Genomic DNA, 25,621 nt, shown 5'->3' with positions numbered 1-25,621 from the left:
AAATTTTAGGACTAAAAATAATATTGTGAGGTGTGATGTGTTCAGAATAGGCTGAAAATGAGTGTAAATTATGTTTTTTGAGGTTAATAATACTTTGGGATCAAAATTACCCCCAAATTCTATGATTTAAGCTGTTTTTTAGGGTTTTTTGAAAAAAACACCCGAATCCAAAACACACCCGAATCCGACAAAAAAAATTCGGTGAGGTTTTGCCAAAACGCGGTCGAACCCAAAACACGGCCGCGGAACCGAACCCAAAACCAAAACACAAAACCCGAAAAATTTCCGGCGCTCATCTCTAGTGGTCAGGTCACTGGTCACTAGTCACACTGGCAGTGGCACTCCTGCAGCAAAAGTGTGCACTGTTTAATTTTAATATAATATTATGTACTCCTGGCTCCTGCTATAACCTATAACTGGCACTGCAGTTGTGCTCCCCAGTCTCCCCCACAATTATAAGCTGTGTGAGCTGAGCAGTCAGACAGATATATAATATATATAGATGATGCAGCACACTGGCCTGAGCCTGAGCAGTGCACACAGATATGGTATGTGACTGACTGAGTCACTGTGTGTATCGCTTTTTTCAGGCAGAGAACGGATATATTAAATAAACTGCACTGTGTGTCTGGTGGTCACTCACTATATAATATATTATGTACTCCTGGCTCCAGCTATAACCTATAACTGGCACTGCAGTAGTGCTCCCCAGTCTCCCCCACAATTATAAGCTGTGTGAGCTGAGCAGTCAGACAGATATATATAATATTATTTATATATAGATAATAGATGATGCAGCACACTGGCCTGAGCCTGAGCAGTGCACACAGATATGGTATGTGACTGAGTCACTGTGTGCTGTGTATCGCTTTTTTCAGGCAGAGAACGGATTATAAATAAAACTGGTGGTCACTGGTCACTATCAGCAAAACTCTGCACTGTACTGAGTACTCCTAATGCTCCCCAAAATTAGTAAATCAAGTGTCTCTCTAATCTATTCTAAACGGAGAGGACGCCAGCCACGTCCTCTCCCTATCAATCTCAATGCATGTGTGAAAATGGCGGCGACGCGCGGCTCCTTATATAGAATCCGAGTCTCGCGATAGAATCCGAGCCTCGCGAGAATCCGACAGCGTCATGATGACGTTCGGGCGCGCTCGGGTTAACCGAGCAAGGCAAGAAGATCCGAGTCGCTCGGACCCGTGAAAAAAAACATGAAGTTCTGGCGGGTTCGGATTCAGAGAAACCGAACCCGCTCATCTCTAACTGTAACAGCTCCAGAGCTGCTCTGTAAGGCAACTAAAAGGGTGTGGGCCCTGCAGCACTACCTGTAGTTCGCATTGTGCGTTGGAAGGCACAAAGTAAGCAGACGGGAGAAGTCAGGATAGTGCGCAAGGGCATAGAAGGGAGCGGCTCAAGAAAAGAGAAGTGGAAACAGACAGCAAACTAGGCTGGAGAGAGACCTGAGACAAAGAGATCTGAATTATACGAGAGCCGACCAGAGGAAACACAAATTATGCAGTCAAGTGTCCCACATTTGGGGAAATCGCAGGAGCAGCACACCCAGAGTGCAATGGGTGAGCCTTGCCCTGGGAGAAGCACCTTCCTGATCATAGTATCTCACCTGGCAGGTAAGTAGGAGTTGGGCTAGAGCTGGGGAGGGTCGCTGCTCGGGCACCCCCCTGTCAAGTGAAGGAGATCCAACTGAGGCAGCACAAGGGAACTCTCGAAAGAAGAACAAGGCTAGAAGAAGATCTGAGACAAAGAAATCTGACTTTTACCAGAGCTGACCAGAGGAAAGCACAAACACAGTCCCCCACTACCACAAATAATGCAGTCGAGTTTCCCACATTTGGGGAAATCACAGGGGTCAGCATACCCAGAATGCAATGAATGAACCTCACCCTGGGAGAACAATCTTCATGACCATGGTATCTCCTATGCAAAATAAGTAGGATTTGGGATAGGGCTGGAGAGGGCCGCTGCTCAGGCATATCTCTGTCATGTAAAGGAGATTCAACTGAGGCAGCACAAGGGAACTCTCATCTGGGGACAACAACTGCAGGGAGAACACATATTTTCAAATGAACATGGGAGGGCAGAAGGCTGCCTAATACTGAAGCACCCCCAAACAACAAACCAAATGCAACAACTAGTACAAGCATTCCTGGGGGAAGGTCTGCAGAAGACGGATTTGCATACAGTGATGTCATCCAAGCAGTGGGCCAAAGTTGGCTGGAACCCTCATCTGCATATGAAAAGAGAAAAGGGGTATGCAGGGCTTGGCTGACCCTTAGTTTGCATTAAACACCCCCACCCTCCTTCGGTGTGGGGCTCATGTTGGCAATGCCCCAGCCCCTGAAGCATTCAAGCTGAATTCTTGCAGCAGCTTGGCACTGTAACAGCTCCAGAGCTGCTCTGTAAGGCAAGTAAAATGTTGTGGGCCCTGTAGCACTACCTGTAGTTTGCATTGTGCATTGGAAGGCACAAAGTAAGCAGACAGGAGGAGAAGTCGGGATAGTGCACAAGGGTATAGAAGGGAGGGGCTCAAAAAAAAAGAAGTGGAAACAGACAGCAAACTAGGCTGGAGAGAGACCTAAGACAAAGAAATCTGAATTATATGAAAGCCGACCAGTGGAAACACAAATTATGCAGTCAAGTTTCCCACATTTGGGGAAATCACAGGGGCAGCACACCCAGAGTGCAATGGGTGAGTCTTGCCCTGGGAGAAGCACCATCATGATCATAGTATCTCACCTGGCAGGTAAGTAGGAGTTGGGCTAGAGCTGGGGAGGGTCGCTGCTCGGGCACCCCCCTGTCAAGTGAAGGAGATCCAACTGAGGCAGCACAAGGGAACTCTCGAAAGAAGAACAAGGCTAGAGGAAGATCTGAGACAAAGAAATCTGACTTTTACCAGAGCTGACCAGAGGAAAGCACAAACACAGTCCCCCACTACCACAAATAATGCAGTCGAGTTTCCCACATTTGGGGAAATCATAGGGGTCAGCATACCCAGAATGCAATGAATGAACCTCACCCTGGGAGAACAATCTTCATGACCATGGTATCTCCTATGCAAAATAAATATGATTTGGGATAGGACTGGGGAGGGCCGCTGCTCAGGCACATCTCTGTAAAGTAAAGGAGATTCAACTGAGGCAGCACAACGGAACTCTCATCTGGGGACAACAACTGCAGGGAGAACACATATTTTCAGATGAACATGGGAGGGCAGAAGGCTGCCTAATACTGAAGCACCCCCAAACAACAAACCAAATGCAACAACTAGTGCAAGCATTCCTGGGGGAAGGCCTGCAGCAGATGGATTTGCATATGGTGATGTAATCCAAGCAGTGGGTCAAAGTTGGCATCAACCCTCGTCTGCATATGAAAAGAGAAAAGGGGCGTGCAGGGCATGGCAGCCTTTTGCGGCGCTTGGATGACCCCTAGTTCGCATTAAACACCCCCACCCTCCTTCGGTGTGGGGCTCATGTTGGCAATGCCCCAGCCCCTGAAGCATTCAAGCTGATTTCTTGCAGCAGCTTAGCACTGTAACAGCTCCAGAGCTGCTCTGTAAGGCAAGTAAAAGGTTGTGGGCCCTGCAGCACTACCTGTAGTTTGCATTGTGCATTGGAAGGCACAAAGTAAGCAGACAGGAGGAGAAGTCAGGATAGTGCACAAGGGTATAGAAGGGAGGGGCTCAAAAAAAAAAAGAAGTGGAAACAGACAGCAAACTAGGCTGGAGAGAGACCTGAGACAAAGAGATCTGAATTATACGAGAGCTGACCTGGGGAAACACAAATTATGCAGTTAAGTTTCCCACATTTGGGGAAATCGCAGGAGCAGCACACCCAGAGTGCAATGGGTGAGCTTGCCCTGGGAGAAGCACCTTCATGATCATAGTATCTCACCTGGCAGGTAAGTAGGAGTTGAGCTAGACCTGGGGAGGGTCGCTGCTCGGGCACCCCCCTGTCAAATGAAGGAGATCCAACTGAGGCAGCACAAGGGAACTCTCGAAAGAAGAACAAGGCTAGAGGAAGATCTGAGACAAAGAAATCTGACTTTTACCAGAGCTGACCAGAGGAAAGCACAAACACAGTCCCCCACTACCACAAATAATTCAGTCGAGTTTCCCACATTTGGGGAAATCACAGGGGTCAGCATACCCAGAATGCAATGAATGAACCTCGCCCTGGGAGAACAATCTTCATGACCATGGTATCTCCTATGCAAAATAAGTATGATTTGGGATAGAGCTGGGGAGGGCCGCTGCTCAGGCACATCTCTGTCAAGTAAAGGAGATTCAACTGAGGCAGCACAAGGGAACTCTCATCTGGGGACAACAACTGCAGGGAGAACACATATTTTCAGATGAACATGGGAGGGCAGAAGGCTGCCTAATACTGAAGCACCCCCAAACAACAAACCAAATGCAACAACTAGTACAAGCATTCCTGGGGGAAGGCCTGCAGCAGATGGATTTGCATACGGTGATGTCATCCAAGCAGTGGGTCAAAGTTGGCTTCAACCCTCATCTGCATATGAAAAGAGAAAAGGGGCGTGCAGGGCATGGCGGCCTTTTGCGGCGCTTGGATGACCCCTAGTTCGCATTAAACACCTCCACCCTCCTTCAGTGTGGGGCTCATGTTGGCTATGCCCCAGCCCCTGAAGCATTCAAGCTGATTTCTTGCAGCAGCTTGGCACTGTAACAGCTCCAGAGCTGCTCTGTAAGGCAAGTAAAAGGTTGTGGGCCCTGCAGCACTACCTGTAGTTTGCATTGTGCATTGGAAGGCACAAAGTAAGCAGACAGGAGGAGAAGTCAGGATAGTGCACAAGGGTATAGAAGGGAGGGGCTCAAAAAAACAAAGAAGTGGAAACAGACAGCAAACTAGGCTGGAGAGAGACCTGAGAAAAAGAGATCTGAATTATACGAGAGCCGACCAGAGGAAACACAAATTATGCAGTCAAGTGTCCCACATTTGGGGAAATCGCAGGAGCAGCACACCCAGAGTGCAATGGGTGAGCTTTGCCCTGGGAGAAGCACCTTCCTGATCATAGTATCTCACCTGGCAGGTAAGTAGGAGTTGGGCTAGAGCTGGGGAGGGTCGCTGCTCGGGCACCCCCCTGTCAAGTGAAGGAGATCCAACTGAGGCAGCACAAGGGAACTCTCGAAAGAAGAACAAGGCTAGAGGAAGATCTGAGACAAAGAAATCTGACTTTTACCAGAGTTGACCAGAAGAAAGCACAAACACAGTCCCCCACTACCACAAATAATGCAGTCGAGTTTCCCACATTTGGGGAAATCACATGGGACAGCATACCCAGAATGCAATGAATGAACCTCACCCTGGGAGAACAATCTTCATGACCATGGTATCTCCTATGCAAAATAAGTATGATTTGGGATAGGGCTGGGGAGGGCCGCTGCTCAGGCATATCTCTGTCAAGTAAAGGAGATTCAACTGAGGCAGCACAAGGGAACTCTCATCTGGGGACAACAACTGCAGGGAGAACACATATTTTCAAATGAACATGGGAGGGCAGAAGGCTGCCTAATACTGAAGCACCCCCAAACAACAAACCAAATGCAACAACTAGTACAAGCATTCCTGGGGGAAGGTCTGCAGAAGACGGATTTGCATACAGTGATGTCATCCAAGCAGTGGGCCAAAGTTGGCTGGAACCCTCATCTGCATATGAAAAGAGAAAAGGGGTATGCAGGGCATGGCGGCCTTTTGCGGCGCTTGGATGACCCTTAGTTCGCATTAAACACCCCCACCCTCCTTCGGTGTGGGGCTCATGTTGGCAATGCCCCAGCCCCTGAAGCATTCAAGCTGATTTCTTGCAGCAGCTTGGCACTGTAACAGCTCCAGAGCTGCTCTGTAAGGCAAGTAAAAGGTTGTGGGCCCTGCAGCACTACCTGTAGTTTGCATTGTGCATTGGAAGGCACAAAGTAAGCAGACAGGAGGAGAAGTCAGGATAGTGCACAAGGGTATAGAAGGGAGGGGCTCAAAAAAAAAAGAAGAAGTGGAAACAGACAGCAAACTAGGCTGGAGAGAGACCTGAGAAAAAGAGATCTGAATTATACGAGAGCCGACCAGAGGAAACACAAATTATGCAGTCAAGTGTCCCACATTTGGGGAAATCGCAGGAGCAGCACACCCAGAGTGCAATGGGTGAGCTTTGCCCTGGGAGAAGCACCTTCCTGATCATAGTATCTCACCTGGCAGGTAAGTAGGAGTTGGGCTAGAGCTGGGGAGGGTCGCTGCTCGGGCACCCCCCTGTCAAGTGAAGGAGATCCAACTGAGGCAGCACAAGGGAACTCTCGAAAGAAGAACAAGGCTAGAGGAAGATCTGAGACAAAGAAATCTGACTTTTACCAGAGCTGACCAGAGGAAAGCACAAACACAGTCCCCAACTACCACAAATAATGCAGTCGAGTTTCCCACATTTGGGGAAATCACAGGGGTCAGCATACCCAGAATGCAATGAATGAACCTCACCCTGGGAGAACAATCTTCATGACCATGGTATCTCCTATGCAAAATAAGTATGATTTGGGATAGGGCTGGGGAGGGCCGCTGCTCAGGCATATCTCTGTCAAGTAAAGGAGATTCAACTGAGGCAGCACAAGGGAACTCTCATCTGGGGACAACAACTGCAGGGAGAACACATATTTTCAAATGAACATGGGAGGGCAGAAGGCTGCCTAATACTGAAGCACCCCCAAACAACAAACCAAATGCAACAACTAGTACAAGCATTCCTGGGGGAAGGTCTGCAGAAGACGGATTTGCATACAGTGATGTCATCCAAGCAGTGGGCCAAAGTTGGCTGGAACCCTCATCTGCATATGAAAAGAGAAAAGGGGTATGCAGGGCATGGCGGCCTTTTGCGGCGCTTGGATGACCCTTAGTTCACATTAAACACCCCCACCCTCCTTCGGTGTGGGGCTCATGTTGGCAATGCCCCAGCCCCTGAAGCATTCAAGCTGATTTCTTGCAGCAGCTTGGCACTGTAACAGCTCCAGAGCTGCTCTGTAAGGCAAGTAAAAGGTTGTGGGCCCTGCAGCACTACCTGTAGTTTGCATTGTGCATTGGAAGGCACAAAGTAAGCAGACAGGAGGAGAAGTCAGGATAGTGCACAAGGGTATAGAAGGGAGGGGCTCAAAAAAAAAAGAAGAAGTGGAAACAGACAGCAAACTAGGCTGGAGAGAGACCTTAGACAAAGAGATCTGAATTATATGAAAGCCGGCCAGTGGAAACACAAATTATGCAGTCAAGTTTCCCACATTTGGGGAAATCACAGGGGCAGCACACCCAGAGTGCAATGGGTGAGCCTTGCCCTGGGAGAAGCACCTTCATGATCATAGTATCTCACCTGGCAGGTAAGTAGGATTTGGGCTAGAGCTAGGGAGGGTCGCTGCTCGGGCACCCCCCTGTCAAGTGAAGGAGATCCAACTGAGGCAGCACAAGGGAACTCTCGAAAGAAGAACAAGGCTAGAGGAAGATCTGAGACAAAGAAATCTGACTTTTACCAGAGCTGACCAGAGGAAAGCACAAACACAGTCCCCCACTACCACAAATAATGCAGTCGAGTTTCCCACATTTGGGGAAATCACAGGGGTCAGCATACCCAGAATGCAATGAATGAACCTCACCCTGGGAGAACAATCTTCATGACCATGGTATCTCCTATGCAAAATAAGTATGATTTGGGACAGGGCTGGGGAGGGCCGCTGCTCAGGCACATCTCTGTCAAGTAAAGGAGATTCAACTGAGGCAGCACAAGGGAACTCTCATCTGGGGACAACAACTACAGGGAGAACACATATTTTCAGATGAACATGGGAGGGCAGAAGGCTGCCTAATACTGAAGCACCCCCAAACAACAAACCAAATGCAACAACTAGTGCAAGCATTCCTGGGGGAAGGCCTGCAGCAGATGGATTTGCATATGGTGATGTCATCCAAGCAGTGGGTCAAAGTTGGCTTCAACCCTCGTCTGCATATGAAAAGAAAAAAGGGATGTGCAGGGCATGGCGGCCTTTTGCGGCGCTTGGATGACCCCTAATTCGCATTAAACACCTCCATCCTCCTTCGGTGTGGGGCTCATGTTGGCTATGCCCCAGCAACTGAAGCATTCAAGCTGATTTCTTCCAGCAGCTGAGCACTGTAACAGCTCCAGAGCTGCTCTGTAAGGCAACTAAAAGAGTGTGGGCCCTGCAGCACTACCTGAAGTTCGCATTGTGCGTTGGATGGCACAAAGTAAGCAGACGGGAGAAGTCAGGATAGTGCGCAAGGGCATAGAAGGGAGCGGCTCAAGAAAAGAGAAGTGGAAACAGACAGCAAACTAGGCTGGAGAGAGACCTGAGACAAAGAGATCTGAATTATACGAGAGCCGACCAGAGGAAACACAAATTATGCAGTCAAGTGTCCCACATTTGGGGAAATCGCAGGAGCAGCACACCCAGAGTGCAATGGGTGAGCCTTGACCTGGGAGAAGCACCTTCATGATCATAGTATCTCACCTGGCAGGTAAGTAGGAGTTGGGCTAGAGCTGGGGAGGGTCGCTGCTCGGGCACCCCCCTGTCAAGTGAAGGAGATCCAACTGAGGCAGCATAGACTGCATGTGTGTATTCCAATGAGCACACAAATCTGTGAATTAGCAGCTCCACCATTGTGTGAGTGACAGCAATCTCACTCTGTGAGAGTGCTGAATCTGCACTTACCCACAGGCTGTGATGGCATACCATATCTGTATTGCGCAAGGAACACGTCCATTAAGGCGTCAGCCTTAATGATCGGAATTTCATTGCTTTTTGGAGTTTGAGTGGAAGAGTTACAACAGGTTTCTGAAATTTCGATCATGTCTAAGAAGCCTTAATGGGACATGTGAAACCGTAAGGTTTTTTGTCTATGGAATTTCATCGCTTTTTTTAAATTTATTTTTTTTATTCAGAAATGTAAAATTTCACTGTAAGAATAAACATTTGATTTTTTAAATGTTTAATGAAAATGTTCGTATAACATCACTGTTCTGTGCAAAATTATTTTATTAACCAAACCAAATTGTTTAAGGTCCGTACACACTTAACGATTTAATGAGCGACGTCGCTCATTTTATCGTTAAGTGTGTATGCAGCCAGCGACAAACGATGCGCGGCCCCGCGGGTCGGCAACAATCTTCGCTGTCGGTAGGGCATGCAGGAAGGATGTGGACTGTCGTCCACGACCTTCATGCAGGGCTGGCGGGGGCGTGACGTCACTGAGCGATATGAGCGGTCGGCCGCCGGCCGGCCCGGGAGGGGAAACATTAGACGATGTAGCTCACAGAGCGACATCGTTTAATGTGTACGGGCCTTTAGACTTTGGTCAAAATATTTTGCTGCCTTTGCAGCTGATGCAGGGAGGGGGGTAGGCGGCAGCAGCCTGTAACTGAGGCTGGAGGTAGGCGTGAAATGCATTGCTTGTACGTGTGAGTGCGTGGTGTCAGGTGCTGCGCGTGTATATGTGTGTGTGTGTCAGGTGCTGCCTGTGTATGTGTGTGTCAGCTCCTGTGTGTATGTGTGTGTCAGGTGCTGCGTGTATATATGAGTGTGTCTGATGGTGCGTGTGTATGCGTCAGCTGCCGCACGTGTGTGTGTGTGTGTGTCAGGTGTTGCGGGTGTATATGTGTGTGAGTATCAGGTGCTCCGCGTGTGTACAAGTGTATGTCTGGTGCTGTACATGAATACGTATGTCTGTGTCAGGTGATGCGCGTGTACATGAGTGTGCGTCAGGTGCTGCGCGTGTACATGAGTGTGCATTAGGTGCTGCGCGTGTACATGAGTGTGCGTCAGGTGCTGCGTGTGTACATGAGTGTGCCTCAGGTGCTGCACGTGTCTATGTGTGTGTGAGTAAGGCACTGCGTGTGTATGTGTGTGTCTGATGGTGTGCGTGTATATGAATGTGTCAGGTGCTGCGTGTATATGCATGTGTCAGGTGCTGCGTGTATATGCATGTGTCAGGTGCTGCGTGTATATGCATGTGTCAGGTGCTGCGTGTATATGCATGTGTCAGGTGCTGCGTGTATATGCATGTGTCAGGTGCTGCGTGTATATGCATGTGTCAGGTGCTGCATGTTTATTTTATTGTGTCTGATGGTACGTGTGTGTGTCAGGTGCCGCACGTGTATATGTGTGTGTGTGTCAGGTGTTGCGCGTGTATGTGTGGGTCAGGTGCTGCATGTTTATTTTTATTGTGTCTGATGCTACGTGTGTGTGTGTCAGGTGCCGCACGTGTATGTGTGTGTGTCAGGTGTTGCGCGTGTATGTGTGGGTCAGGTGCTGCATGTTTATTTTATTGTGTCTGATGCTACGTGTGTGTGTGTGTCAGGTGCCGCACGTGTATGTGTGTGTGTCAGGTGTTGCGCGTGTATGTGTGTGTCAGGTGCCGCGCGTGTATGTGTTTGTCAGGTGCCGTTCCCCTTCTTCCCATCCCAGCTCTCTCTGTAGAATACAGCTCTGCACCCAGAGAGAGGGAAAGACTAGGGGGCTGATCACTGCACTGCTCACTTTTTGGTCATGAGTTCGGCCTCCTGTTTCTTCCAGTGCTGTGTTCCTGCAGCCTAGCCCTCCCTGTTGTGCCAGAGAATCAGCCCTTCCTTCCCCTGACAGAGAGAGAGAGCCCGAGGCAGATACACTCTTCCCGTAGCTGGCCTACCCCCAGTACTTCAGCACTGGCCATGCGGCAGTCAACAAAGGAGACCAGCAGGGGGTTCTGGCAGCATCAGCTGTGGCCGCAGCTGGATCGGGGAGGCCTGCAGTGTCTGAGGTGGGCAACACTTCCTCCGCCGCTGTCACCTTCCCCTGCCGGAGAGAAAGCCAGAGACATACCCTTCCCGTAGCTGGGATACCCCTAGTACCTCAGCGCTGGACAGGCAGAAGTCTATGGGGGGGACCGGCAGGGGTTTCGGGCCGCAGCAGTAGCAGCGGCCGCAGTCAGATCAGGGAGGCCTGCAGGGTCAGAACTGGGCAGCACTTCCACCAACACTGTCACCTCTGTGCTGGGCATGTACACCAGTCCGTACGGACGGAGGTGTCCACAACAGGCAGCAGTATAATGAGTCAGACAAACTCATTACACACTGCCCACTGCTGCGCCGCATGCCCTCGATGGAGGAAGCCTAGATGCGGTCCCCAGCGGCAGCGAGGGAGAAGGGTGATCACATCACCCTTCAACCCGGCACCTCACAATCAGCTGGGGATCTGCAGTAGCTTCATCTCTCTCTTCCTCTCCCTCTCTGACAGCACAGCAGCACCTCTGGGTCCCATGTAGCTCTGCCCCCCTGCTCACAGTTCACTCGGCCTCTCCTGATTAAAAAGAAAATAAGAGCCTGACCTGCTGCTCAGATGCGAGGAGGGGACGGGCGGTAGGTCCTCTGTGAGTACACTACACAGTCAAAATTAACTCTGACTCCTCACAACAGTGTGGACTGCAGGCGACGTCAGATGCCAATTTGGGTGTGCTTGCCGCACTACCTGCCCATCAAGCCCAACGTGGCATTTTGTATTAGGAACCCTATAACAGCATTCCGACATCCCTCCCTATGACGCTGCCATCCATACACTGCCGCTCTCATACATCCGTACACCGCCACTCTCATACATCCGCACACTGCCGCTCTCACACAACTGTACACTGTTGCTCTCATACATCCATACACTGCCGCTCTCATACATCCGTACAACCCCGCTCTCATACATCCGTACAACCCCGCTCTCATACATCCGTACAACCCCGCTCTCATACATCCGTACAACCCCGCTCTCATACATCCGTACAACCCCGTACTCTTACAGCCGCACTCTTACAGCCGTACTCTTACAGCCGTACTCTTACAGCCGCACACTGCCGCACTCTTACAGCCGCACACCGCCGCACGCATACAGCCGCACACCATCGCACTCATACAGCCGCACACCATCGCACTCATACAGCCGTACATTGCCGCTCTCATACATCCGCACACTGCCGCTCTCATACATCCGCACACTGCCGCTCACATCTATACATACATAGCCTCCATACATCTACACATCCAATCCCCGCGCAAGGGAACACTGAAATCACTATCACTTTTCCCCGGGGTGTGACCACAGCCAGCCACTACTCCGGCCACCTTCTTGTGACACCAAAATGCATCTTACCTATCATCAGGGTGGTGCTGCTGCTGGGGGCAGGTTGCTGCCTCAGTCTCCTAGTTGGTGCTGCGATTGGAGGGGGTACTGCTTCCCTGTGCTGCCACTGTCTCCCGGATCATCGTGCCGCTGGCTGAATTGCAGCTTGACGCTACTGCTGCCGGGAGTAACAGCTTCCTGACTGTTGTTGCTGGTGGCTGCCTACTGCTCATTGCCGCCGGAACACTGACCGGCTCGGCAGTGATGCTGGCGGAGGAGTAGTGGCGGTGGGGTGGTGCCTGCTCCCTTCCCTCGAGCATGCCGCAGTGTAAAAAAATAAATAATAGAGAGCATACCAGGGTGAGAGTCTGTATGGATCACAGTGATTACACGGGGCACAGCATAAGGACACCTTGCTGTGAGGGGCTCTGCCCACACAGATTGCTGCACCCTCTCTGATGTCAGCCGCTGCCCTCTCGTTCTCTGGGCAGCCAGTTCCAGTGTGAGGTAGGAGAGGAAGAGAACACACAGGTGTTAGGCGCCGTGGTCCGCGATGTCCTCGCGGCCCGGCGCCTAGCAACTAGGGACGCCGAGCGTGCTAGCCGCCAGCTCCCTAGCAACGCTAGGACGCCGGGCGCGCTGAGCCGCCTGGACCCTAGCAACGGGGACGCCATGGACGGACTGCGCTCCCCTTGCAGGGTCAATCAAGTGAACTACACACACACACTTGTCTTCTGGTCGTGCAGCAAGGCAGCTGCACGGCATTGTGCTAATCAGGCTCTGAACTTCTGATTGAAGGACTCCCTGCTAAATACCTTTTCAGTGCTTCACACAGACGCCGGTAATAGCTTCCTGCATGCTGCTTTGGTTTGCTGACGTCTGTTCCAGTTCTGCTGTGTCCGGTCATTCCTGTCCTCAGAGTTCCTGAATCTTAGTGTTGTCATCTCTTCCCAAGGAGTCTTCCAGTCCTCATTTACCCACAACAGTCGCTAGAGGATCTCGTGTGGTTTTCGTGAGTGGCGGCTCTGCCGCGTGCTGCGGCCTAGGCCGCTTTATTTTGTATTCTGTGTTGGTGCATTTGCGGAGGTTTACGCTCCCACACTCCTCTCCGGAACTCGCCGGTGCCGGGTAGAAGAGTGGACAAGTGGGTATTTTGGTTGTCCTTTTCCCTGGCGGTTTTCCGCACATACTCTAGTTTAAAGTTAGTTTTGAGCCCCTGGCTTTGTTGTTTAGTAGAGGGCCCCTTGTTATCACCCTGTCTCGGATTTCTCTTGGTCTCCCATTAAGACCTGAGGGGGCATCGGAGTTGGGCAGACGTAATCCGCCCTTCAAACGCGGCTGCCATGGGCCCAAGCAACCATAGTCTCGCAAGAGATTTCTGACAGCACGGGCGAGACAACGGAGATAGGGCGCCAGGGGCTATTCCCGTTCCCACTCCCTTTCCAAGCATTACGTTCCAGTACTCAGGTCCTTGCTATAAGATATCCCCAGACCAGAGTATTGGAATCATAACAACAGGAGAGCAGCCCTGATATATAACAGAGGTGGAAGTTCTATAGGCAGCAGAGACGGAGACCAGCCAGCCAGTCTCCCAGTGCCCTGATCACTACACGCCGCCAGCACAGCATTACAGGAGGGTCCTATAGTGCTGCCCTGAGCTAACAGGTGTGTGTACCAGTGTGCTGCGCCCTGGTGTCTCTGAGAGGGGTGAGGTCACCGTGCCGCTTTAGTATATGGCTTTTCCTTAGTACTGTAAGTTACAGCCCTGCACTAGTAGTGGCAACTCTGCCCTATGTGAACCTGTGAGGTTATTTTCCTATTTACAGAATAACCGGGGAGAAGGCGGCCATATTGCGGCTCTCAAGAGAAGGCACTCTAGTACACCCCCTGCTGGCGGCAACTGCGCAGGCAACAAATTGAAATGCCCGATCTCTATAATGGGGCATATTTCTCTTAATTAAAAAAAACCTGTAACTTTCTGAAAAACCACAACCCCAAAAGGCACTTCACAGGGACATGCTCTATCTAATAAAACAAACCCCAAGTCATATATATATATATATATATATATATATAATAAGATTTTACTCACCGGTAAATCTATTTCTCGTAGTCCGTAGTGGATGCTGGGACTCCGTAAGGACCATGGGGAATAGCGGCTCCGCAGGAGACTTGGCACAACTAAAGAGAGCTTTAGGACTACCTGGTGTGCACTGGCTCCTCCCCCTATGACCCTCCTCCAGACCTTAGTTAGGATACTGTGCCCGGAAGAGCTGACACTAAGGAAGGATTTTGAATCCCGGGTAAGACTCATACCAGCCACACCAATCACACCGTACAACTCGTGATATTATACCCAGTTAACAGTATGACAACAACGGAGCCTCTGCACAGATGGCTCTCAACAATAACCCTTTTGTTAACAATAACTATGTACAAGTACTTGGGATGGGCGCCCAGCATCCACTACGGACTACGAGAAATAGATTTACCGGTGAGTAAAATCTTATTTTCTCTGACGTCCTAAGTGGATGCTGGGACTCCGTAAGGACCATGGGGATTATATCAAAGCTCCCAAACGGGAGGGAGAGTGCGGATGACTCTGCAGCACCGAATGAGCGAACTCCAGGTCCTCCTCAGCCAGGGTGTCAAACTTGTAAAATCTTGCAAATGTGTTTGACCCCGACCAAGTAGCAGCTCGGCAAAGTTGTAAAGCAGAGACCCCTCGGGCAGCCGCCCAAGAAGAGCCCACCTTCCTCGTGGAATGGGCTTTTACTGATCTAGAATGCGGCAGTCCCGCCGCAGAATGACAGTCCTGTACCACAAATCTGAGGTACTCCTGGTGAGGAGAGTAAATGGGGACATGCAGGTAAGCATCCTTGATGTCCAGTGATACCATGTAATCCCCTTCCTCCAGGCTTGAGATAACCGCCCTGAGCGATTCCATCTTGAACTTGAACCGTTTTATATACGTGTTCAAAGATTTAAAATTTAAAATGGGTCTCACCGAACCGTCCGGTTTCGGTACCACAAACATTGTGGAATAGTAACCCCTTCCTTGTTGAAGGAGGGGTACCTTGACTATCACCTGCTGCAAATACAGCTTGTGAATTTGCCTCTATCACAGTCTCCCTGTCCAAGGGAGATGTTGGCAAGGCAGATTTTAGGAAACGGCGAGGGGACGACGTCTCGAATTCCAGCTTGAATCCCTGAGACACTACTTGTAGAATCCAGGGATCCACCTGTGAGCAAGCTCACTGATTGCTGAAGCACTTGAGACGGGCCCCCACCGCACCTGGCTCCACCAGTGGAGCCCCAGCGTCATGCTGTGGACTTAGCGGAAGCGGGGGAGGACTTTTGTTCCTGGGAACTGGCTGTGTATATATATATATATATATATATATATATATATATGCACACACACTCATGTATATACATGTATACACAAATACACGTATGTACATGTTTATGTATGTATAATACACTGAGTACATTATATTTATGAATTAATTGCTTCCCGATTCTGCAGCAGCATCATCAGCACCATCAGTGTTACTCACAGTCACTTCACACTGACTGCTGCACAACACATCACTTAATTTCCGGGCCGCCCGCCACCTGGTGAAGAGACATGGGAGATGAAGGACCAGCAGTGCCACGTTGAGCGGAAGTATTGTGAATTAGTTACCCACACACTCCTTGTGACACCTGCTCCCCGTCTGCCCTCCCACCCGCCGCCTGCCATCCGGAACCCGCACTGACAAGTAAGTCTCAGCAGAATGTGTCTGCCGGCGGCTCCCAGTGCCCCCTAGAGGAACACTGCCAGTGGTGTGGCAGCCGCGGCACACTAGGACTGAGAGACCGCAGCGGGAGGAAAGCACGGGTGGGCGGGAGGAGAGCATAGGCGGACATCACCACGTCACATTGCAAGGTGACACCAGTCCCCCCAGTGAGGCCGCCGACGAATGCACTCAGCATAGTATTAGCAGCAGGCAGAGGGGGGGGGCGGGCGCAGCGGTGGTGGGAGGTACGGAAATGAGCTACAGGCTAGGCTCCACCGATCACACACTCAGCGATCACTGTGCCACAGCAAGCGTGGCGTGCAGCGGTGCTGGACATTAGGGAGTGCCTGTGCGCACCAGGCACCCCCTGTACGCACGCCTATGAGCTACCACCCCCCATATGCCACACTACATCACTATGCTATAGCCCTCCCATATGCTGCACTTCATAGTTACACTATACCCCCCATACAACATACTACATCACCACACTACACTACTCACAATAAAATTAAAACATCCCAGTTCCTCATTCTTAATGAGCTCACGTGAGTTCTCTCCCCAACGGAGCTCCAGACCAAGTAACAATGAAGACACCAGCAGCGTGTAGGGGGCAAGCCTGGTCCACTTGTCAGGAGAGAGCAGTCACTGGAGGGTAAGAAGGGGGCGGGGCCTAGTCCTACAGACGGGAGAGAGCACAGACAGGAGAGAGCAATGTACAGGGGTAGAAGGGGACGGCTGATGTGAAGAAGGGGGCGGGGCCTATTCTTGCATCCTTTCAAAATTCGACTTTTTAAAATTCGACATTTGACAAATTCGACTTTTCTGCAATGGTACAAATGCGGCAATTCAACAAAAGTATATTCAATTGAAGTTTGTAAATTCGACAACAGTGCTTTTAAACAGTAAATTCATCATTTTCAATCCGCCACACTTTGCAGGCGGAATCTAATAAAAAAAATTTAAAACATGTTTTTTTTGGGGTAATAGCATATCTATTTATATTAGAAGGGATTAGGTACTTTATTTGTCTTTTTTGGAGGCACAAGTATTATTTATATATTTTTTAAAAGATTATTATTATTATTATTTTTTTTTAAATGGAATGTGAAAAACCCGGAAAAGAAAAATTGCGTGGGGTCCCCCCTCCAAAGCATAACCAGCCTCGGGCTCTTCGAGCCGGTCCTGGTTCTAAAAATCCGGGGGAAAAACGGACAGGGGATCCCCCGTATTTTTAAAACCAGCTCCGGGCTCTGCGCCTGGTGCTGGTGCAAAAAATACGGGGGACAAAAAGAGTAGGGTCCCCCATTATTTTTACACCAGCATCGGGCTCCACTAGCTGGACAGATAATGCCACAGCCGGGGGTCACTTTTATACAGTGCCCTGCGGCCGTGGCATTAAATATCCAACTAGTCACCCCTGGCCGGGGTACCCTGGGGGAGTGGGGACCCCTTCAATCAAGGGGTCCCCCCCCCAGCCACCCAAGGGCCAGGGGTGAAGCCCGAGGGCTGCGGATGGGAGGCTGATAGCCTTGAGAAAATTGAAAGAATATTGTTTTTTCCAGTAGTACTACAAGTCCCAGCAAGCCTCCCCCTCAATCTGGTACTTTGAGAACCACAAGTACCAGCATGCGGGAGAAAAACGGGCCCGCTGGTACCTGTAGTTCTACTGGGGAAAAAATACCCAAATAAAAACAGGACACAGACACCGTGAAAGTATAACTTTATTTCACACCTGCCGACACACACATACTTACCTATGTTGACACGAAGCAGTCGGTCCTCTTCTCCAAGTAGAATCCACGGGTACCTGAAAATAAAAGATAATTATACTCACCTGATCCAGGTTCCAGATTAAATCCACGTACTTGGCAAAACAACAAACCGAACACCCGGACCAGACGGACTGAAAGGGGTCCCATGTTTACACATGGGACCCCTTTCCACGAATGCAGACATCCGAATCTCGCGGGAATCCGACAGCGGGATGATGACGTACGGGCGCGCTCGGGTTAGCCGAGCAAGGCGGGAAGGTTCGAACCTGCCTCGGACCCATGTAAAATGGGTGAAGTTCGGGGGGTCCGGATTCCGACGAACCGAACCCACTCATCACTAGTATGTACGTGTGTGTCAGGTGCCGTGCGCGTACGTACGTACGTACGTACGTACGTGTGTGTCAGGTGTCGTGCGTGTACGTGTGTGTGTGTCAGGTGGCGCGTACCTACATGTGTGTATGTCAGGTGCTGTGCATGTGTGTACATACACGCGTGTATGTGTCAGGTGCCGCGCGTGTACGTACGTGTGTGTGTGTGTGTGTGTGTGTGTGCCAGGAGCCACGCGTGTACATGCGTGAGGGTGTCAGGAGCCGCGCGTATACGTACATACGTGTAGGTTTCAGGTGCCGCGCGTATACATACGTGTGTGTGTCAGGAGCCGAGCGTGTACGTACATGTGTGTGTGTCAGGAGCAACGCGCGTGTGTGTCAGGAGCCACACGTGTGCATTTGTGTGTGTCAGGTGCCACACATGTACGTACGTACATACGTACGTACGTACGTACGTACGTACGTACGTACGTGTGTGTGTGTGTGTGTCAGGTGCCGCGCGTGTACGTGTGTGTGTCAAGTGCCGCGTGTGTACGTACGTATGTGTGTGCCTGGAGCCGCGCGTGTACATACATGTGTGTGTGTGTGTCTCAGGTGCTGTACGTGTATGTGTGTGTCTCAGGTGCTGCACGTGTATATGTGTGTATTTCAGGTGCTGCATTTGCATGCGTCAGCTGCCACGTGGGTGTCAGGTGTTGAGCGTGTATGTGTTTGTGTCAGCTGTCGCATCTGTATGTGTGTGACTGTCAGGTGCTGCGCGTGTATGTGTGTGTCAGGTGCTGTTCATGTATGTGGGAGTGGCAGGTGCTGCATGTGTATATATGTGTGAGTGGCAGGTGCTGCGTGTGTATACGAGTGTGTGTGAGGTGCTGCGAGTGTATATGTGTGTTAGGTGCTCTGAGTGTATATGATTGTGTGTCAGGTGCTGTGCGTGTGTGCGTTAAATGCCACATGTATATATGTGTGTCAGGTGCTGCGTGTGTGTGTGTGTGTGTCAGGTGCTGCATGTTTGTATGTGTGTGTGTGTGTGTGTGTCAGGTGCTGCATGTCTGTATGTGTGTGTGTGTCAGGCGCTGCATGTCTGTGTGTGTGTGTGTGTGTGTCAGGTGCTGCATGTCTGTATATGTGTGTGGGTGTGTCAGGTGATGCATGTGTGTGTGGGTGTGTCAGGTGCTGCATGTCTGTGTGTGTGTGTGGGTGTGTGTGTCTGTCAGGTGCTGCATGTGTGTGTCAGGTGCTGCATGTCTGCGTGTGTGTGTGTCAGGCGCTGTATGTCTGCGTGTGTGTGTCAGGCGCTGCATATCTGTGTCAGGTGCTGTGTGTGTGTGTGTGTGTGTGTGCGCGTGTCTGTCAGGTGCTGCGTGTCTGCGTGTGTGTCAGGTGCTGCGTGTCTGCGTGTGTGTCAGGCGCTGCGTGTCTGCGTGTGTGTCAGGCGCTGCGTGTCTGCGTGTGTGTCAGGCGCTGCGTGTCTGCGTGTGTGTCAGGCGCTGCGTGTCTGTCAGGCGCTGCGTGTCTGTCAGGCGCTGCGTGTCTGCGTGTGTGTCAGGCGCTGCGTGTGTGTCAGGCGCTGCGTGTGTGTCAGGCGCTGCGTGTCTGCGTGTGTGTCAGGCGCTGCGTGTCTGCGTGTGTGTCAGGCGCTGCGTGTGTGTCAGGCGCTGCGTGTGTGTCAGGCGCTGCGTGTCTGCGTGTGTGTCAGGCGCTGCGTGTCTGCGTGTGTGTCAGGCTCTGCGTGTGTGTCAGGCGCTGCGTGTGTGTCAGGCGCTGCGTGTGTCTCAGGCGCTGCGTGTCTGCGTGTGTGTCAGGCGCTGCGTGTCTGCGTGTGTGTCAGGCGCTGCGTGTGTGTCAGGCGCTGCGTGTCTGCGTGTTTGTGTGTCAGGTGCTGCGTGTGTGTGTCAGGTGCTGCGTGTGTGTGTGTCAGATGCGGCGTGTCTGCGTGTGTGTCAGGTGCTGCGCGTGAGTATGTCAGGTGCTGCGTGTGTCAGGAGCATGTGAGTGTCAGGTGCGTGTGTGTGTCAGGCGCTGCGTGTGTCAGGCGCTGCGTGTGTCAGGCGCTGCCTGTGCGTGTGCGTGTGTGTCAGGCGCTGCCTGTGCGTCAGGCGCTGCGTGTCTGTGTGTGTCAGGCGCTGCGAGTCTGTGTGTGTCAGGCGCTGCGTGTCTGTGTGTGTCAGGCGCTGCGTGTGTGTCAGGCGCTGCCTGTGCGTGTGTGCCAGGCGCTGCCTGTGCGTGTGTGCCAGGTGCTGCCTGTGCGTGTGTGTCAGGCGCCGCGTGTCTGTCAGGCGCCGCGTGTGCGTCAGGCGCCGCGTGTGCGTCAGGCACCGCGTGTGCGTCAGGCGCCGCGTGTGAGTCAGGCGCCGCGTGTGCGTCAGGCGCCGCATGTCTATGTGCGTCAGGCGCCGCGTGTGAGTGTGTGCGTGTGTGTCAGGTCCGTGTGAGTGTCAGGTGCTGCGTCTGTGTGTGCGTGTGTCAGGTGCTGCGTGTGTGTCAGGTGCTGCGTGTGAGTGTGTGTGCACGTGTGTCAGGTCCGTGTGAGTGTCAGGTGCTGTGTGTGTGTGTGTGTGTCAGGTGCTGTGTGTGTGCGTGTGTGTCAGGTGCTGTGTGTGTGTGTGTGTGTGTCAGGTGCTGTGTGTGTGCGTGTGTGTCAGGCGCTGCATATGCGTATGCGTGTCAGGTGTTGCATGTCTGTGTGTCTCAGGCGCTGCGTGTCTGGGGGGGTGGCCGGACACACAGCAGAGAGGGGGGGGGTGGCTGGACACACAGCAGAGAGGGGAGGGTGACCGGACACACGGCAGGGAGGGGAGGGGGTAGGGGGTGGCCGAACACAGCGGGAAGAGGGGGGAGTTGCCGAACACACAGCAGGGGAGGGGATGGTGGCCAGACAAACAGCAGGGGAGGGTAGGCCGGACACACAGCAGGTGAGGGGGGGGGTGGCTGGACACACAGCAGGGAGGGGGGGTAGGCAGGACACACAGCAGGGGAGGGGAGGGTGGCCGGACAAACAGCAGGGAGGGGGGGGGGGTAGGCCGGACACACAGCAGGGGAGGGGGGGGGTGGCTGGACACACAGCAGGTGAGGGGGGGCTGGACACACAGCAGGTGAGGGGGGGGGGCTGGACACACAGCAGGTGAGGGGGGGGGGCTGGACACACAGCAGGTGAGGGGGGGGGCTGGACACACAGCAGGTGAGGGGGGGGGCTGGACACACAGCAGGTGAGGGGGGGGGCTGGACACACAGCAGGTGAGGGGGGGGGGCTGGACACACAGCAGGTGAGGGGGGGGGGGCTGGACACGCAGCAGGTAAGGGGGGGGCTGGACACGCAGCAGGGGAGGGGGGGGGTAGGCCGGACACACAGCAGGGAAGGGGAGGGTGGCCGGACACACAGCAGGGGAGGGGAGGGTGGCCGGACACACAGCAGGGGAGGGGAGGGTGGCCGGACACACAGCAGGGGAGGGGAGGGTGGCCGGACACACAGCAGGGGAGGGGAGGGTGGCCGGACACACAGCAGGGGAGGGGAGGGTGGCCGGACACACAGCAGGGGAGGGGAGGGTGGCCGGACAAACAGCAGGGAGGGGGGGGGTAGGCCGGACACACAGCAGGGGAGGAGGGGGGGGCTGGACACACAGCAGGTGAGGGGGGGGGCTGGACACACAGCAGGTGAGGGGGGGGTAGGCCGGACACACAGCAGGGAGGGGGGGGGTAGGCCGCCGGACACACAGCAGGGGAGGGGAGGGTGGCCGGACAAACAGCAGGGAGGGGGGGGTAGGCCGGACACACAGCAGGTGAGGGGGGGGGGTGGCTGGACACACAGCAGGTGAGGGGGGGGGGGGCTGGACACACAGCAGGGAGGGGGGGGTAGGCCGGACAAACAGCAGGGAGGGGGGGGGGGGTAGGCCGGACTCACAGCAGGGAGGGGGGGGGGCTGGACACACAGCAGGGGGGGGGGGGTAGGCCGGACACACAGCAGGTGAGGGGGTGGTGGATGGACACACAGCAGGGGGGGGGGTAGGCCGGACACACAGCAGGTGAGGGGGGGGGCTGGACACACAGCAGGTGAGGGGGGGGGGGGCTGGACACACAGCAGGTGAGGGGGGGGGGGTAGGCCGGACACACAGCAGGTGAGGGGGGGGGGTGGCTGGACACACAGCAGGGTGGGAAGGGGGTAGAGGGGTGGCCTTATTATAATAACCGTGTGGGGGAGGAGTCTGCGGCGGTGGGTGAATGAGATGTGGGGGCAGGCTGCTAAGGGTGCAGGGGAGGAGGGGAAGGGAGCCGGATGGATCTGAATGTGAGCCGCACGTAAGGGACCATACTGATCCTCCCCACCTCAGCCCGCTGGTGCTGCTGCTGCCTGACTTCTTCCGTGCAGCACAGCTGTCTTCTCCGGCTGCCGCTCCCGCTTCAGGTGTGGGGGTACCACACCGCTCAGTAGGCAAGCGCTGTCAGTCAGGAGTCAGCGCTGCACCGGATGTCTTTCTGGATGTCCTCTGACTTTCTCCTGCGGCGCAACTCCAGCTATTCCTCCCGCTGCGGCTCCCACTTCGGGTAAGGGGACCATATTGCTCAGTAGTGAGCACTTTCGGTAAGCCTGCGGCTGCTATGCCGCTACCCCTCTCCTCCACAGTCCTAATGGGTCGCTGCAGTCTGTAAGGGACCGCAGGTGCACACACCCAGGAACCGCTGGCTCTCCTCCCGCCGCCAGCAGCTACTTTTATAACCTCAGCCTGCACGAGACCCCTTCCCTCACTCACTCTCACTCGCTCTCCTGGCGGCCACTGCGCAGCCGCAACAAATTGAAAAGCCCTATCTCTATAATGGGGCATATTTCTCTTAATTAAAAAAACCCTATAACTTTCTGAAAAACCACAACCCCAAAAGGCACTACACTGGGGCATACTCTATCTAGTAAAACAAACCCCAAGTCTTAATTCGTCCTCTATCCGGAGTTATGCCTTCCCAAAAAATATCTAATTCACTCTATAGGAAAACGGTGTCAAAAAGCCACAAAGGAAGTCACAGAAAAAAACTGACAGTTGGAACTTTAGGTTACTCCCAATTCCTCATTTTTTATTATTTTGCCCTGAAATTTGGCATGCAGCACCGGGTGACGATTCTACACGCCCATGCCAAATTTCAGCTCAGTACGTCCAATCAGTTTTGAGGTGTAGCCCCTCAAACACCATGCCCCCATCTCAGAAGTTCCCTATGGGAGAATTCCGTTTGTTCGATTCAGCCTTAATATAAGGGCACGACCGTGCCCTTATAATATGTATCTATCTATCTATCTATCTATCTATCTATCTATCTATCGTATGTGTGTGTATATATACATCTATACATACATGCGCTAACACCTGGACATACACTGATGTACCCACACCTAATATCCATACATACACGCCCTGACACCTGGAGATACACCAACATTCCCACACCTGCATCTATACATACACATGCTGACACCTGGACATACACCAACATACAAGCACCTGCATCTATATATACACGCGCTGACAAATGGACATACACCGACGTACCCACACTTGCATCTATACATACATGCACTGACATCTGGACATACAAGCACCTGCATCTATACATACACGCGCTGACACCTGAACCTACACTGACCTTCCCACACCTGCATCTATACATACACATTCTGACACCTGGACATACACAGACGTACCCACACCTGCATCTATACATACACGCGTTGACACCTGGACGTACACTGACGTACACACACCTACATCTATATATGCATGGATGCAAATGTGGGTACGTCTGTATACGTCCAGGTGTTAGCATGTGTATGTATAGATGTTAGGTGTGGGTACATCAGTGTATGTCCAGGTGTCAGCACATGTATGTATAGATTCACATGTGGGTAAGCCGGTGTACGTCCACGTGTCAGCATGTGTAGGTATAGATGCAGGTGTGGGTACGTTGGTGTACGTTTAGGGGTCAGCGTGTTAATGTATAGATGTTGGTGTGTGTATGTCAGTGTACGTACAGATATAGGTGTGTGTATGTATGTATGTATGTATGTATGTATGTATATGTATAGAGGAAGGTGTGATACATACATATAACACATACATGATAGATACATACATATATCACACACACGATAGATAGATAGATAGATAGATAGATAGAACACATACATACATACAAGATAGATACATACATACATACATGATAGATACATATATATATACACACACATACGATAGATAGATAGATAGATAGATACATACATACATATATATATATCACAAACATATATGATTCATACATATATCACACACACATACATGATACATACATGAGAAAGACCTGGGATGGTGATGAGGCAAGGGCCCCCTGCTGATGTTGCGTGGCAGTGTTCCAGGGCGGATGCCAGTCGGGGAGAGCGCAGCGCAGCCCGGGAAAAATACTGCTGAGGAGCTACATCTGGAAGAGCCCCTGGGAGGGAGAGTGCCACATGCCCCATCCTGCGCGGCAGACTCTGCAGGCCTGCACATGGGAAGGGAGGTCTCTGGCCACACGTACTCACCCTTCTGCTGAAGCCCCGCTGCTGTCCCCATCAGCGCTCTCCAGCGGGGAGCGGGGCCAGGATGAACCTCAACCTGTGAGAACTATCTTCATGATCAAGAGATCTCATATGCAAGATAAGTATGTGTTGGGATAGGGCTGGGGAGGGTGGCTGCTCGGGCACACCCCCGTCAAGTTAAGGAGATTTAACTGAGGAAGCACAAGGGAACTCTCGTCTGGGGACAACAACTGCAGGGAGACCACATCTTTTCAGATGAACATGGGAGGGCGGAAGGCTGCCTAATACTGAAGCACCCTCAGACATTAAACCATATGCAACAACTATTGCAAGCATTCCTGGGGGAAGGTCTGCAGCAGACGGATTTGCATACGGTGATGTCATCCAAGCAGTGGGCCAAAGTTGGCTGGAACCCTCATCTGTATATGAAAAGAGAAAAGGGGCATGCAGGGCATGGCGGCCTTTTGCGGCGCTTGGATAACCCCAAGTTTGCATTAAACACCCCCACCCTCCTTCGGTGTGGGGCTCATGTTGGCCATGCCCAAGCCCCTGAAGCATTCAAGCTGATTTCTTGCAGCAGCTGGGCACTGTAACAGCTTCAGAGCTGCTCTACAAGACAAGTAAAAGGGTGTGGGCCCTGCAGCACCACCTGTAGTTTGCATACACACATATATAGGACAGCATCTCTTATATGCCCCAGGGTCAATAAAATAGTATCCTTGTCTAGGCTATCCATCCCCTCAGATAAGGTATTTGTCCATGCCGCTACAGCACTACACACCCAGGCCGACGCAATTGCCGGTCTGAGTAAGGTACCTGAATGTGTATAAATGGACTTCAGGGTAATCTCCTGTTTGCGGTCAGCACACTCTTTGAGGGTAGCCGTATCCTGGGACGGGAGGGCTACCTTCTTGGATAAGCGTGTTAATGCTTTGTCCACCCTAGGGGAGGATTCCCATCGTAACCTATCCGTTGATGGGAAAGGATACGCCATAAGAATCCTTTTGGAAATCTGCAGTCTT

At 52.2% G+C, this 25,621-nt stretch overlaps 12 non-coding genes and 1 pseudogene across 12 annotated transcripts; all 13 read right to left on the bottom strand.

Moving 5' to 3' along the window:
- Positions 1-1,476: 1,476 nt before the first annotated feature.
- On the bottom strand, positions 1,477-1,639 carry LOC135011617 (U1 spliceosomal RNA). The gene has a single exon (XR_010210686.1). It is a non-coding gene; the product is annotated as a U1 spliceosomal RNA (small nuclear RNA).
- A 152-nt stretch (positions 1,640-1,791) lies between these two features.
- On the bottom strand, positions 1,792-1,955 carry LOC135011593 (U1 spliceosomal RNA). Its single transcript, XR_010210661.1, has one exon. It is a non-coding gene; the product is annotated as a U1 spliceosomal RNA (small nuclear RNA).
- A 654-nt stretch (positions 1,956-2,609) lies between these two features.
- LOC135011574 (U1 spliceosomal RNA) lies at positions 2,610-2,772 on the bottom strand. The gene has a single exon (XR_010210645.1). It is a non-coding gene; the product is annotated as a U1 spliceosomal RNA (small nuclear RNA).
- Positions 2,773-2,924: 152 nt separating this feature from the next.
- Positions 2,925-3,088, bottom strand: LOC135011596 (U1 spliceosomal RNA). Its single transcript, XR_010210664.1, has one exon. It is a non-coding gene; the product is annotated as a U1 spliceosomal RNA (small nuclear RNA).
- A 687-nt stretch (positions 3,089-3,775) lies between these two features.
- Positions 3,776-3,926, bottom strand: LOC135011573 (U1 spliceosomal RNA; annotated as a pseudogene).
- A 152-nt stretch (positions 3,927-4,078) lies between these two features.
- Positions 4,079-4,242, bottom strand: LOC135011604 (U1 spliceosomal RNA). The gene has a single exon (XR_010210671.1). It is a non-coding gene; the product is annotated as a U1 spliceosomal RNA (small nuclear RNA).
- A 676-nt stretch (positions 4,243-4,918) lies between these two features.
- Positions 4,919-5,081, bottom strand: LOC135011620 (U1 spliceosomal RNA). Its single transcript, XR_010210690.1, has one exon. It is a non-coding gene; the product is annotated as a U1 spliceosomal RNA (small nuclear RNA).
- A 152-nt stretch (positions 5,082-5,233) lies between these two features.
- LOC135011608 (U1 spliceosomal RNA) lies at positions 5,234-5,397 on the bottom strand. The gene has a single exon (XR_010210676.1). It is a non-coding gene; the product is annotated as a U1 spliceosomal RNA (small nuclear RNA).
- Positions 5,398-6,075: 678 nt separating this feature from the next.
- LOC135011619 (U1 spliceosomal RNA) lies at positions 6,076-6,238 on the bottom strand. The gene has a single exon (XR_010210689.1). It is a non-coding gene; the product is annotated as a U1 spliceosomal RNA (small nuclear RNA).
- Positions 6,239-6,390: 152 nt separating this feature from the next.
- LOC135011586 (U1 spliceosomal RNA) lies at positions 6,391-6,554 on the bottom strand. Its single transcript, XR_010210655.1, has one exon. It is a non-coding gene; the product is annotated as a U1 spliceosomal RNA (small nuclear RNA).
- Positions 6,555-7,232: 678 nt separating this feature from the next.
- LOC135011563 (U1 spliceosomal RNA) lies at positions 7,233-7,395 on the bottom strand. Its single transcript, XR_010210636.1, has one exon. It is a non-coding gene; the product is annotated as a U1 spliceosomal RNA (small nuclear RNA).
- A 152-nt stretch (positions 7,396-7,547) lies between these two features.
- LOC135011580 (U1 spliceosomal RNA) lies at positions 7,548-7,711 on the bottom strand. The gene has a single exon (XR_010210649.1). It is a non-coding gene; the product is annotated as a U1 spliceosomal RNA (small nuclear RNA).
- Positions 7,712-8,382: 671 nt separating this feature from the next.
- LOC135011561 (U1 spliceosomal RNA) lies at positions 8,383-8,545 on the bottom strand. Its single transcript, XR_010210634.1, has one exon. It is a non-coding gene; the product is annotated as a U1 spliceosomal RNA (small nuclear RNA).
- Positions 8,546-25,621: the final 17,076 nt, after the last annotated feature.

This window comes from Pseudophryne corroboree, unplaced genomic scaffold (assembly GCF_028390025.1).
Source record: "Pseudophryne corroboree isolate aPseCor3 unplaced genomic scaffold, aPseCor3.hap2 scaffold_249, whole genome shotgun sequence".
NCBI lineage: Eukaryota > Metazoa > Chordata > Amphibia > Anura > Myobatrachidae > Pseudophryne > Pseudophryne corroboree.
The sequence above is the reverse complement of the archived record's forward strand: the minus strand, read 5'-3'. Positions and strand labels throughout refer to the sequence as shown.